The following is an 11,761-nucleotide window of genomic DNA, read 5'->3' as shown; positions in this document are numbered from 1 at the left end:
TATATAACCATATATACACACACACACACTTTTTTTTCTACTCTGGAAAATCATATTATAAAAACCATCTGCTACTTACTAAGCCTTCCTATTTGAGCAAACACCTCTTCGCCTTTTACTTAGTTGACCTGCTATCCCAATTATACACGGGACCTTGAGAGCCTCAACAGTTTGTTTCTGCATAAAAGCAAGCTCAAAGAACAGAGGCACTCTCCTCTGCACCTAGCAACAAAAAAAAGAGAACGACAAAAAACTTCAAACACACAGGGACCTGGGGGGCAGAGCCGAAGGCTCAACCCTGATGGGTGTAAATCTGATCCCCGAGGTCTGTGGCATTGACAGTCATTCAACTTTCTTTCCAATATTCCCACTGTGCTTTTTCTGTTACCACACGCAAAATGTACCACTAACATTTCATCAACCAGTCGGAATGTCTTATTTCCTTTCTAAAAATTTTCAGGGTGCAAGGCCAGGGGGCAGCGGCCGCGGGGTGGGCCGAGGATCCTGGAGCACTGGCGCCAGCCACCCAGGAGAGCAGAGCCCCGCACGGCACCCGCTCCGGGCAGGCCTGCTGTGGCTGGTTCCCCAGTCCCTGGGGGTGCAAGAACAGCAGCAGCAGCCATAGCAGGGACTCGGGAACCTTTCCCCCGTCTCCTCCGCTAGGCCTCGAGGGGTTTGCTTTTCACATGGCCCCCGGGTGGGGGCGGTGGGCGCAAGGTACTAGATGCAACTGCAGGCGCAGCGGCGGGCCAGACGAGCCGGGGCTCCCTCAGAACCCGACCTCCCAGCGGGGCTGGCAGCAGCAGCACCTCGGCGGGGCCCTGGCTGGAGCGTCGACCGCTCGGCGGGGAAGGCCACCTTCTCACACACCACATCTCTCCCCTGACTGCCTCCTTCTCCGTTAGCGCTACCGGCTGGCGGGCGGGGGAGGGGAGGGAGGCGCGTTATTCCCGGGGAGCTGAAGGGGGGGAGGGGAGGGCATCTCTTACCCGCGTTACTGAGGAGGAGGAGGCGGCGGTTGGAGCGCGGCGCGGCGGGGCGACGGCGGGGCTGGGTGGGTGCAAGTAGGAGTCTTACGAAAGGGAATTAACCCCATCACCAGCCCGGACACCGGCTCCAGCGGCAGCCCCGGCTGGCAGAATCCCGCCCTTCCCACCACGCACTAGCCCCGCCTCCTCGTTCTCTTTGAGAGCAGTCGACAAATCATAGGATGTACATCCTTGGAGTGGCAGGAGGAGTATCCAATCACACCTCAACAAACGGCCTTCTCTCCACCCCTTCATCTCCTCCCGGGCCGCGGGAGAGCCGTGCCAAATCTTTCTCCACCCTCAAGGGAAAAAGAGCCAATCGGCTATAAGTATCCGCCCTTGAAGGACGCAAAGGACAACCAATAATAAACCTAGGAGGACAGCCATTTTGCCCACTCGAGAAAGAGCCACCTTTTCCCACGAGTTGGAACCTGAGGTTGGGGGAGTTCTGGGAATTTTTACTGACCTGAATGTATTGGAAAGACAACTATATTTCCTCAAGAGTATTTATACTGTTTTATAGGAGGAAAGGAAAATTCTCGTCCTCCATGTGGTTGGAGGTGGGGAATGCTGCTGAAGGATTTGGCTCCTCCTCTCAGCGGTAACGGGCTCTAAGACCAACACCTGGTTTCTCCAGCCTCAATGGGAAAAGGCGGGGTGATTGCCCTTTTCGGCTTGCAGCCGACTACAGCTCCCAAAGTGCTTTGTCCCCGCCCATATCCTTTCCTCAGTTTGCTTCCCGCGGAGTCTGACGGGAATTGTAGTTCATGGGAGGTACCCACGCCGCCTCATCGGCCAATGAAAAAGAATATATTTCTGAATGATTTGGAGTTTGGGGCTGGGAAATAACCCCAGGGCTGAGGTGAAGCCTTTTCGCCACCCTAATAGAAGAGCGAGAAGGGTTAGAAAAGCGAGTCGGGAAAGAGTATTTTCTCGCAACGTGGTAGGGGTTTTAGATTCCTGCTATTTGCATTCTATTACTTTCAGTTTGTCCCTTTGAAGTCACTTCCGCTTTGGGACGGACACAGGCCAAACCCGTGGCGGGAGTTGGAGATTCTGCAGCGGATACACCAGGTGTGGTCGTCCGGGAGTGGCGTGGCGGGGTAGTTGGTAGTTTCTTGCGTGAGTGATAGGAAGTTGAACAGAATTTAATTGCATTTTAAGAAAGAGTGGGTAAAATGGGATGGGGGTAGTTCCAAAGTCCAAGATGCGGTTCTCCAGCCTCCTTGTCATTCCCGGAGTCTCACTTGTCTTTTGACTTGCCAAGTATTAGATTGCACGCATAAATTTGGGGAGTGTGCCTCTAAAACCTTCAGGTCTTCACTTTGACTAAAAGGAAGCGACTCAGAAGTTCTGAGCGAAGTCTTCCCATTTTTACAAACCAACTGAAGGCTGGTTCGAAGAAAAACTGCAGAAGGGCTCATGATTGATACTTGAGAATAAGCGCATTACTTTTTTTTTTTTTTAGTAAAGCAGACATTAAACAAGGGTCGACAGGATGCCAACTATAGTACCCCGATGAATACAGATCATCAGAAAGGCGTTGGAGCCAAAAGCCTAAAAAGTTGAAGACACTAGGCCCTGTTTGTGCCCCTGTCCGGGTGCTAAGTTGTGTGTGTGTGTTTACCGTTGAACGTTCCCTTTGAGGTTCCTTGGATAACTCATTGATCAAAGGAAATGCAGAAGGTGGTATAAGACAAGTTCTTCCCCCCAACCCCTCCAAAAACAGGACTCCCTCCCCAAGCCTGATGGCTTTCACCATCATTTTGACAGACTTTCTCCGATAAGTTCTTACTCAATTTTCTCTCTTCTTTCGCTGAGACTTTGTCTTAGAAGTTATATTGTAAATATTTATTGAGAATTTAATATTGTGTTAGGCACTATGCTGCCTTCCTGGTGGCGCAGACTGTAAAGAATCTGCCTGCAGTGCGGGAAACCTGGGTTTCATGCCTGGGCTGGGAAGATCCGCTGGAGAAGGAAGGGACAGGCTACCCACTCTTGTATTCTTGCCTGGAGAATCCAATGGACAGAGGAGCCTGGCGGGCTACAGTGCATGGGGTTGCAAAGAGTCTAGTTTAATTGCTAGACTGAGCAATTAAACCCAGGCCAACCAGGCACTATGCCAGATTTAGGAATAGCAGTGCCAAAAAGACAGGCTCCTTATCCAAAAGTAGTGAGGAAGACAGAAGCCAAACAAAATTAATGGTAGGGTTACTTGTTGTATCTCTAAGTCAGATCTTCATTAGTCATGTTTTGCTAGTTTTTTCATTCTACCTGTGGACTAAACTAAGCATATTTTCTCTGGGTTCTTTTTTTTTTTTTCACTTGAAACACTGATAGGTTTGTTTCCTAGACTCATGAGTGGTGTTTATACATCAACTAGATGATAAATTTTATAGTGTAATACTGGTAGATACAGGAATGTCATCTCACTTTTCAGCCAAACAGTGTTCTGAGTCCTTCAGAGTGTTGCCTCTGTCTTTTTAATGCTAATTGGGGATTTCTTATAATTTAGCAGAAAGTTCTATAGATGCTTAGATTTTTTTTTGTCATGAGTGCTTCCAGTATAAATCAAGTCAATAAATAATAATGATGGTTTTCATTTTATTGACTATTTCCTCTGAGCCAGGAATGGTGTTAAGTGCTTTCAAGAGTGTCTCCTTCAGCAATCTGCAAGGATTGTTCTGTGACATTTTATAGGTGAAGAAATTGGAGCTCAGTGAAGACTAAAAATTTTTTTTATTGGAGTATTAGTTGATTTCAAATGTTGCGTTAGTTTCTCCTGTACAGCAAGGTGAATCAGTTACGTATGTACATATATCCACTCGTAAATATTTTCCCCTTTAGGTCATTACAGAGTATTGAGTAGAGTTCTCTGTGCTATACAGTAGGCCCTTATTAGGTACCTGTTTTATGTATAGTAATGTGTATATGTCAATGGGCTTCCCAGGTCACTCAGCTGGTAAAGAAGCCATCTGCAGTGCGGGAGACCTGGGTTCAATTCACGGGTTGGGAAGATCCCCTGGAAGAAGGCATGGCATCCCACTCCAGTATTCCTGCCTGGAAAATTCCATGGAGAGAGGAGCCTGGAGGGCTTACAGTGCATGAGGTTGCAAAGAGTCGGACATGACTGAGCGACTAAGCACAGCACAGCACAGCACAGCACATATGTTAATGCCAGTCTCCCACTTTATCTGTCCTCACCCTCAATAAGACTTTAAGGCCTTGGTCAGCAAACTTTGGAGCTGAGATTCACATCCAGCTCTGTCTCATTCCTGAATTCTTAACCACTGCTCACCCTGCCTCTTATTTATTAATTCCCCAATATGTGCCAGGCATATAGTGAGAAATGTGAAATTTCATCCTAGGATTCTAGAACCAATAGTGGCAGTCACTTCCTCTTTTGGTTTTCCTTTGGCATCACATAATACATACTCATTGTATTTAAAAACACAGGAAAATGTAAAAAAGGAAGTAAAGCTCATTAATATTCCTATTGCTCAAAGATACTTCTATTAAATTTTGATGAGTATCTTTTCAGATCTCTATCTTAATAGATACAGACGTGAATGAATAGTATGAGACTACTTTGCTCTTTTGTAAGCTTGACTCAAAAAGTAGTCTGTGACTATGACTGAAGATCAGTATTATCATTTTTGATGGCTATATAGAATTAGATTGTATATTTCTAACAACCATTTCCTAACTATTTTTAATTGTAAAAAATATATAAACTTTACAATTTTAACCACTTGTAAGTGTACAGTACAGTAGTGTTAAGTATATGCACCTTGTCATGCAACAGATCTGTGGAAAATTTTCATCTTACAAAACTGAAACTCTTTACTTACTGAACAACTTGACTCCTTTTCCTGCCTCTCACAGCCCTTGGCAACCACCATTCTACTTACTGTTTGCAAGAGTTTGACTTTATATGCCTCATATAAGTGAAATCATGAAGTATTTGTCCTTCTGTGATTGGCTTATTTCACTTAGCATCATGCTGTCGTGGTTCGTTCATGTCGTGGCATATGGCTGGATTTCTCTTTTTTTTTTTAAGGCTGAATTAATATTTCATTGCTTGTATAATCAGTATTTTATTTATCCATTCATCTGCCGGTGAACATTTATGTTGCTTCCACTTATTGGCTGTTGTGAATAATGCTTCAGTAAATGTTAATGTCTCTTCAAGATCCTCTGTTTAGTTCTTTTGGACATATGTGTTCTTTTGGATATATGTATATACATATGTATACTTCTGGGTATATAGCTACACCCAGAAGTGGGATCAACTATTAATTTTTAAAAGCAGTGCTATCATGAGTATCATTTTTTTATGCTTTCCTGATTATCCCTTAAATCTAACTTTTTTAGGAATAGTGTGATTTTGAATTATTTATTTACTAATACAAAACTGTAATTCCTGAATTGCTTTTCAGAGAGATTATGCCTGTTTTCTTTCCTATTAACAGTGTTTCAGAGCACCAGTTTCCCATCTTTTATTCTATTCAGTCTGATTGTAAAAAGTGATCCATCATTTACTTAATTCTATCTAGTTGAATTTGGTTGATGTTGAGCATCTTTTATGTGTACATTATCCATTGTTGTTTAATCTCTTTTGAGTAGACTGTTATCTTTCATAGACTCTTAGTAATTTTAAAGAAATTACTGCATAGGTTTTTAACTCATCATGTATTTTGCTTTTACTCTCATTTTGAATTTGATGTTTTTGACTTTTTAATTCTGTTCTTCTATGACATAGTATAAATTATTTTAGTGTTGAAATTTATGTCTTTTCCCTTATGGTTTCTAGATTATTTGTGATACTTAAAAAAGCTTTATGATGAATAGAAAGTAGATAATAAAACATAATATGTATATGCAATTTTTATTTGTTTTTACATTTGATTTTGAAACCATGTAACCAGATTGGGAGTAGAACCCATGGGTTGGGACTTGGACATAGCCAAAACCCAGACTGGGACTTGAATCCACAGACTTTTAGCTGAGAGCACACATAATCTTAGGAATTAATAAAGCTCATGTTCTTGATGTCTTATCACAGCAAGCATTGAATGAGAAAGAAACCCATAGGCAAGAAATGGATTTATTTTGAGAGAAACACAGTCCACAGGCAGTGTGGGCCATCTCAAAAGGTGACAGAGGCCGCAGTCTGTGGGGTTGACAGTTTTTATGTTGTTTAGTTGCTAAGTCATGGCTGACACTTCTGGACCCCACAAACTGCAGTACACCACGCTTCCCTGTCCTTCACTATTTTCCACAGTTTGCTCAGACTCATGTCCATTGAATCGGTGATGCCATCCAACAGCCTCATCCTGTCACCCCTTCTCCTCCTGCCCTTAATCTTTGCCAGCATCAGGGTGTTTTCTAATGAGTCAGCTCTTTGCATCAGGTGGCCCAAGTATTGGGTCTTCAGCTTAAGCATCAATCATTCCAATGAACCTTCAGTATTGATTGCTTTGATCTCCTTGCTGCACAAGGGACTCAAGAGTCTGCTCCAACACCATAATTTGAAAACATCATTTCTTTGGCACTCAGCATTGTTTATGGTCCAACTCTCACATCCATTCATGACTACTGGAAACCATAGCTTGGAGTATATGGACCTTTGTCAGCAAAGTGATGTCTCTGCTTTTTAATACACTGTGTAGGTTTGTCATAGCTTTTCTTCCAGAGAATAAGTGTCTTTTAATTTTGTGACTGCAGTGATTTTGGAGCCCAAGAAAATAAAATCTGCCATTGTTTCCACTTTTCCTGCATCTGTTTGTCACAAAGTGATGGGACCGGATACCATAATCTTAGTTTTTTGAATGTTGAGTTTTAAGCCAGCTTTTTTACTCTCCTCTTTCATTTTCATCAACAGGCTCTTTAGTTCCTCTTCACTTTCTATATATGGTAACATCTGCATATCTGAGGTTGTTGATATTTCCCCAGGCAATCTTGATCCCAGCTTGTGCTTCATCTAGCCTTCCATTTCCCATGATGCACTCTGCATATAAATTAAATAAGTACAGTGACAGTATATAGCCTTGACATACTCCTTTTCTGATTTTGAACCAGTCTGTTTTTCCATGTCCATTTCTAACTGTTGCTTCTTGTCCTGCATACAGGTTTCCTAGGAGTCAGGTAAGGTGATCTGGTATTCCTATTTCTTTAAGAATGTTCCACAGTTTATTGTGATCCACTCAGTCAAAGACTTTAGTGTAGTCAATGAATCAGAAGTAGATGTTTTTCTGGAGTTCCCTTGCTTTTTCTGCGATCCAATGGATGCTGGCAATTTGATCTCTGGTTCCTTTGCCTTTTCTAAATCCAACTTGTACATCTGAAAGTTCTTGGTTCACATACTGGTGAAGCCTAGTTTAAAGGATTTTGAACATTACCTTGCTAGTGTGTGAAATGAGTGCAGTTGTATGCATTTTTAACATTCTTCCACATTGCCCTTCTTTGGGATTGGAACGAAAACTGACTTTTTCCAGTCCTGTGGCCAGTGCTGAGTTTTCCAAATTTGCTGGCATATTGAGTGCAGTGCTTTCACAGCATCATCATTTAGGATTTGAAATAGCTCAGCTGATATTCCATTACTCCACTAGTTTTGTTGGTAGTAATGCTTCCTAAGGCCTACTTGACTTCACACTCCTGGATGTCTGGCTCTAGGTGAGTGACCGCACTGTCTGGTTATCTGAGTTGTTACCACCTTTTTTTTTGTATAGTTATTCTCTGTATTCTTGCCACCTCTTCTTAATCTCTTCTGCTTCTCTTAGATCCGTGCTGTTTCTGTCCTTTATTGTGCCCATCTTTGCATGAAGTATTCCCCTGTTATCTCTAACTTTCTTGAAGATATTTCCAGTCTTTCCCATTCTGTTGCTTTCCTCTATTTCTTTTCATTGTTCACTTAAAAAGAAAGACTTTTTCTTATCTCTCCATACTGTTCCCTGCAACTCTGCATTCAGTTCGGTATATCTTTCTCTTTCTCCTTTGCATTTTACTTCTCTTCTTTTCTCAGCTATTTGTAAGGCCTTCTTAGATAACCACTTTGACTTCTTGTATTTCTTTTTCTTTTGGATGGTTTTGGTTACCACCTCCTATACAGTGGTATAAACCTCCATCCTTAGTTCTTCAGTCACTGTCTACCAGATCTAATCCTTTGAGTCTATTTGTATTTATGTTTTGTTCAGTCACTCATTCGTCTCCAACTCTTTGCAACCCCATAAACTGCATGACACCAGGCTTCCCTGTCCTTCACCATCTCCCAAGCTTGCTCAAACTCATGTCCATTGAGTCAGTGATGCATCTCCTCCTCTCTTGTCCCCTTTCCCTGCCTTCAATGTTTCCCAGTATCAGGGTTTTTTCTTATGAGTCAGCTGTTCGCATCAGGTAGCCAAAGGATTGGAGATTCAGCTTTAGCATCAGTCCTTCCAATGAATATTCAGGGTTGATTTCCTTTAGGAATGACTGGTTTGATCTCCTTGCAGTCCAAGGGACTCTCAAGAGACTTCTCCAACACCACGGTTCAAAAGCATCAATTCTTCGACGTTCAGCCTTCCTTATAGTCCAACTCTCACATCCATACATGACTACTGGAAAAACCATAGCCTTGACTAGATGGACCCTTGTTGGCAAAGTAATGTCTCTGCTTTTTAATATGCTGTCTAGGCTGGTTATAGCTTTTCTTCCAAGGAACAAGCATCTTTTAATTTCATGGCTACAGTCACCATCTGCAATGGTTTTGGAGTCCAAGAAAAAGTCTGTCACTGTTTCCATTGTTTCCCCATTTGCCATGAAGTGACGGGACCGATGCCGTGATCTTTGTTTTTTGAATGTTGAAGTTTAAGCCAGCTGTTTTACTCTCCTCTTTCACTTTCATCAGGAGGCTCTTTAGTTCCTCTTCTCTTTCTGCCATAAGGGTGCTGTCATCTGCATATCTGAGATTATTCATATTTTTCCCTGCAGTCTTGATTCCAGCTTGTACTTCATCCAGCCCTGCATTTCACATGATGTACTCAAATATAAGTTAAATAAGCTGGTGACAATATGCAGCCTGGACGTACTTCTTTCCCAATTTGGAACCAGTTCGTTGTTCCATATCCAGTTCTGTTACTTCTTGACCTGCATACAGGTTTCTCAGGAGGCAGCTAAGGTGGTCTGGTATTCCCATCTCTTGATAAGAATTTTACACAGTTTTTTGTAATCTACACAAAGGCTTTAGCATAGTCGTTGCTCAGTCGTGTTCGACTCTTTGTGACCCCATGGGTTATATAGCCTACGAGGCTCCTCCGTCCATAAGATTCTCCAGGCAAGAATACTGGAGCGGGTTGCCATTTCCTTCTCCAGGGGATCTTACCCACCCAAGGATTGAACCCGGGTCTCCCGTATTGCAAGCAGACGCCTTTACCATCTGAGCCACCATGGATATTTTTCAATGAAGCAAAAGTAGATGTTTTTCTGGAATTGTCTTGCTTTGTCTATGAGCTAACCGATGTTAGCAATTTGATCTCTGGTCCCTCTTCCTTTTCTAAATCAGGTAATTTCATAGGCTAATGAGTGGGAAGAGTATTCCAAATATTTGGGGGAAGGAGTGGGGATTTCTAGGAATTGGGCCACTGCCCATTTTTTGGTCCTTTATGGTTAGCCTTAGAACTGTCATGGTGCCTGTGTATGTATCATTTAGCTTGTTGATATGTTACAATGAATATATACTGAGGCTCAAGGTCTAGTGGAAGTCAAATATGTGCTGTCTTGAACCTATTTGGTTCCAATAAGTTTATGTCATATCGTCAGACGATGTTCTTCTTTTAAAGGTTGTGCCCTGCCCTCCTCCCGCCTGTTTCAGTTTCACAATTTATATATACTTGGTTTTGTTTGGGTTCTCTTCTCTTTGATTGTTCTGTCTTTTCTTTGACTCGTACCATACCCATTTTCTTAATTTCTGTAACTTTATGTTTTTGTATCTGGTATGGTGTGCTTTCACTACTTTAGATATTTTCTTGCCGTTCTCACATTTTCTTGCTTTTTATTAGGTGGATTTTGGTGTCATTTTGTCAAGTTAAAAACAAATATCTGCACTTTTTATTTTTTGGCTCCACTGTGTAGCATGCAGGATCTTAGCTCCCAGTTTAGAACCGAACCCTTTCACCCTGGAGATAAAGGGCAGAGTCTTAAACACTGGACTGCCAAGGAAGTCTCAATATCTGTACTTTTATATTTTAACAAAATACAAGTTTGACATTTTTACAGATGTAGAATACTACCTAAAGGCATATTTCATTTCATATTAACAATACAGAATTTTTCATTGTAGAGTCAAGGTTAATTGGGGCATTCTGTGCTTTGTTAAAATATGTTTTTATTAGAGTTAGATCTAAATGGTGATACTTTAAGAGCACATGTAATTTTTAAACTTATATACTTACTTTTTATACAGAGGCTAATATTTTGTAGGGGCTTTCTGTAGGATCTGATCACTTCTGAATGCTTTTATTTCTATTTGTAACTACTTATTCTACTGTGTCTTTTCAGAGTACCTCACATTCACCCTATCTTCTTAATGTGTTCATCTTCTTTTTTACTCTCTATATCAATTGTATATTTGGTCAAGAAATATTGAGCATCTCTTATGAAAGGTATTAGGTAATGGTCAAGAAGATGGGCTCCAGGCTGGGAAGGCTTGATTGTGAGATCTTCCTTGTACTCCTTCAGTGACCTTTGGCAGAATACTTAACTATCCAGTGCCATTGTTTTCGTATCTGTAAAACTGAGACAAAGGAAATTGCAGGCCATTGTTAACCTAAAATGATTTAATATATGTAAAACATTTAATATATGCCTGGTGTTTAGTGGGTTCTGGATTTTGTTAATATTATTTTTATTGACCTGGGCTAATACTAGAGTGATGCTTCCTAAGGCCCCCTTGACTTCACACTCCAGGATGTTGGACTCTAGGTGAGTGATCACATCATTAATTGTGGTTATCCGGGTCCTTAAGATTTTTTTTGTACAGTTCTTCTGTGTGTTCTTGCCACCTCTTCTTAATATCTTCTGCTTCTGTTAGGTCTATACCATTTTTGTGCTTTATTCTGCCCATCTTGGCATGAAATAGTTCCTTAGTATCTCTAATTTTCTTGAAGCAATCTCTAGTCTTTCCCATTCAGTTGTTTTCCTTTATTTCTTTGCATTGTTTACTTCAGAAGGTTTTCTTATCTCTCCTTGCTTTTCTTTGGAATTCTGCATTCAGATGGATATAGCTTTCGTTTTCGCCTTTGCCTTTCAGTTCAGTTCATTTCAGTTCAGTCGCTCAGTCGTGTCCAACTTTGCATCCCCATGAATTGCAGCACGCCAGGCCTCCCTGTCCATCACCAACTCCCAGATTTCACTCAAACTCACATCCATCGAGTCAGTGATGCCATCCAGCCATCTCATCCTCTGTCGTCCCCTTCTCCTCCTGCCCCCAGTCCCTCCCAGCATCAAAGTCTTTTCCAGTGAGTCAACTCTTCACATGAGGTGGCCAAAGAATTTCAGCTTTAGCATCAGTCCTTCCAAAGAACACCCAGGACTGATCTCCTTTAGGATGGACTGGTTGGATCTTCTTGCAGTCCAAGGGACTCTCAAGAGTCTTCTCCAACACCACACTTCAAAAGCATCAATTCTTTGGCGCTCAGCTTTCTTCACAGTCCAACTCTCACATCCATACATGCTGGAAAAACCATAGCCTTGAC

General features: G+C 41.9%; 2 protein-coding genes across 12 annotated transcripts in view; one reads left to right on the top strand and one right to left on the bottom strand.

Moving 5' to 3' along the window:
- R3HDM1 (R3H domain containing 1) overlaps positions 1-1,149 on the bottom strand; it is a 161,903-nt gene extending 160,754 nt beyond the window's left edge. For 4 of the 10 annotated variants that reach the window (XM_010853659.1, XM_010853662.1, XM_010853663.1 and 1 more), the window contains exon 1: positions 80-876. The gene's annotated coding sequence lies outside the window, so the exon portion shown is untranslated. Of the gene's footprint in view, positions 1-79; positions 877-989 lie in introns of those variants that run through there. The other 6 variants (XM_010853660.1, XM_010853661.1, XM_010853666.1 and 3 more) reach the window with 3 other exon arrangements.
- Positions 1,150-1,861: 712 nt separating this feature from the next.
- ZRANB3 (zinc finger, RAN-binding domain containing 3) overlaps positions 1,862-11,761 on the top strand; it is a 304,927-nt gene continuing 295,027 nt past the window's right edge. For both annotated transcript variants that reach the window (XM_010853654.1, XM_010853653.1), the window contains exon 1: positions 1,862-2,102. The gene's annotated coding sequence lies outside the window, so the exon portion shown is untranslated. The remainder of the gene's footprint in view (positions 2,103-11,761) is intronic.

This window comes from Bison bison, unplaced genomic scaffold (genome assembly GCF_000754665.1).
Source record: "Bison bison bison isolate TAMUID 2011002044 unplaced genomic scaffold, Bison_UMD1.0 scf7180017864330, whole genome shotgun sequence".
NCBI lineage: Eukaryota > Metazoa > Chordata > Mammalia > Artiodactyla > Bovidae > Bison > Bison bison.
The sequence above is the reverse complement of the archived record's forward strand: the minus strand, read 5'-3'. Positions and strand labels throughout refer to the sequence as shown.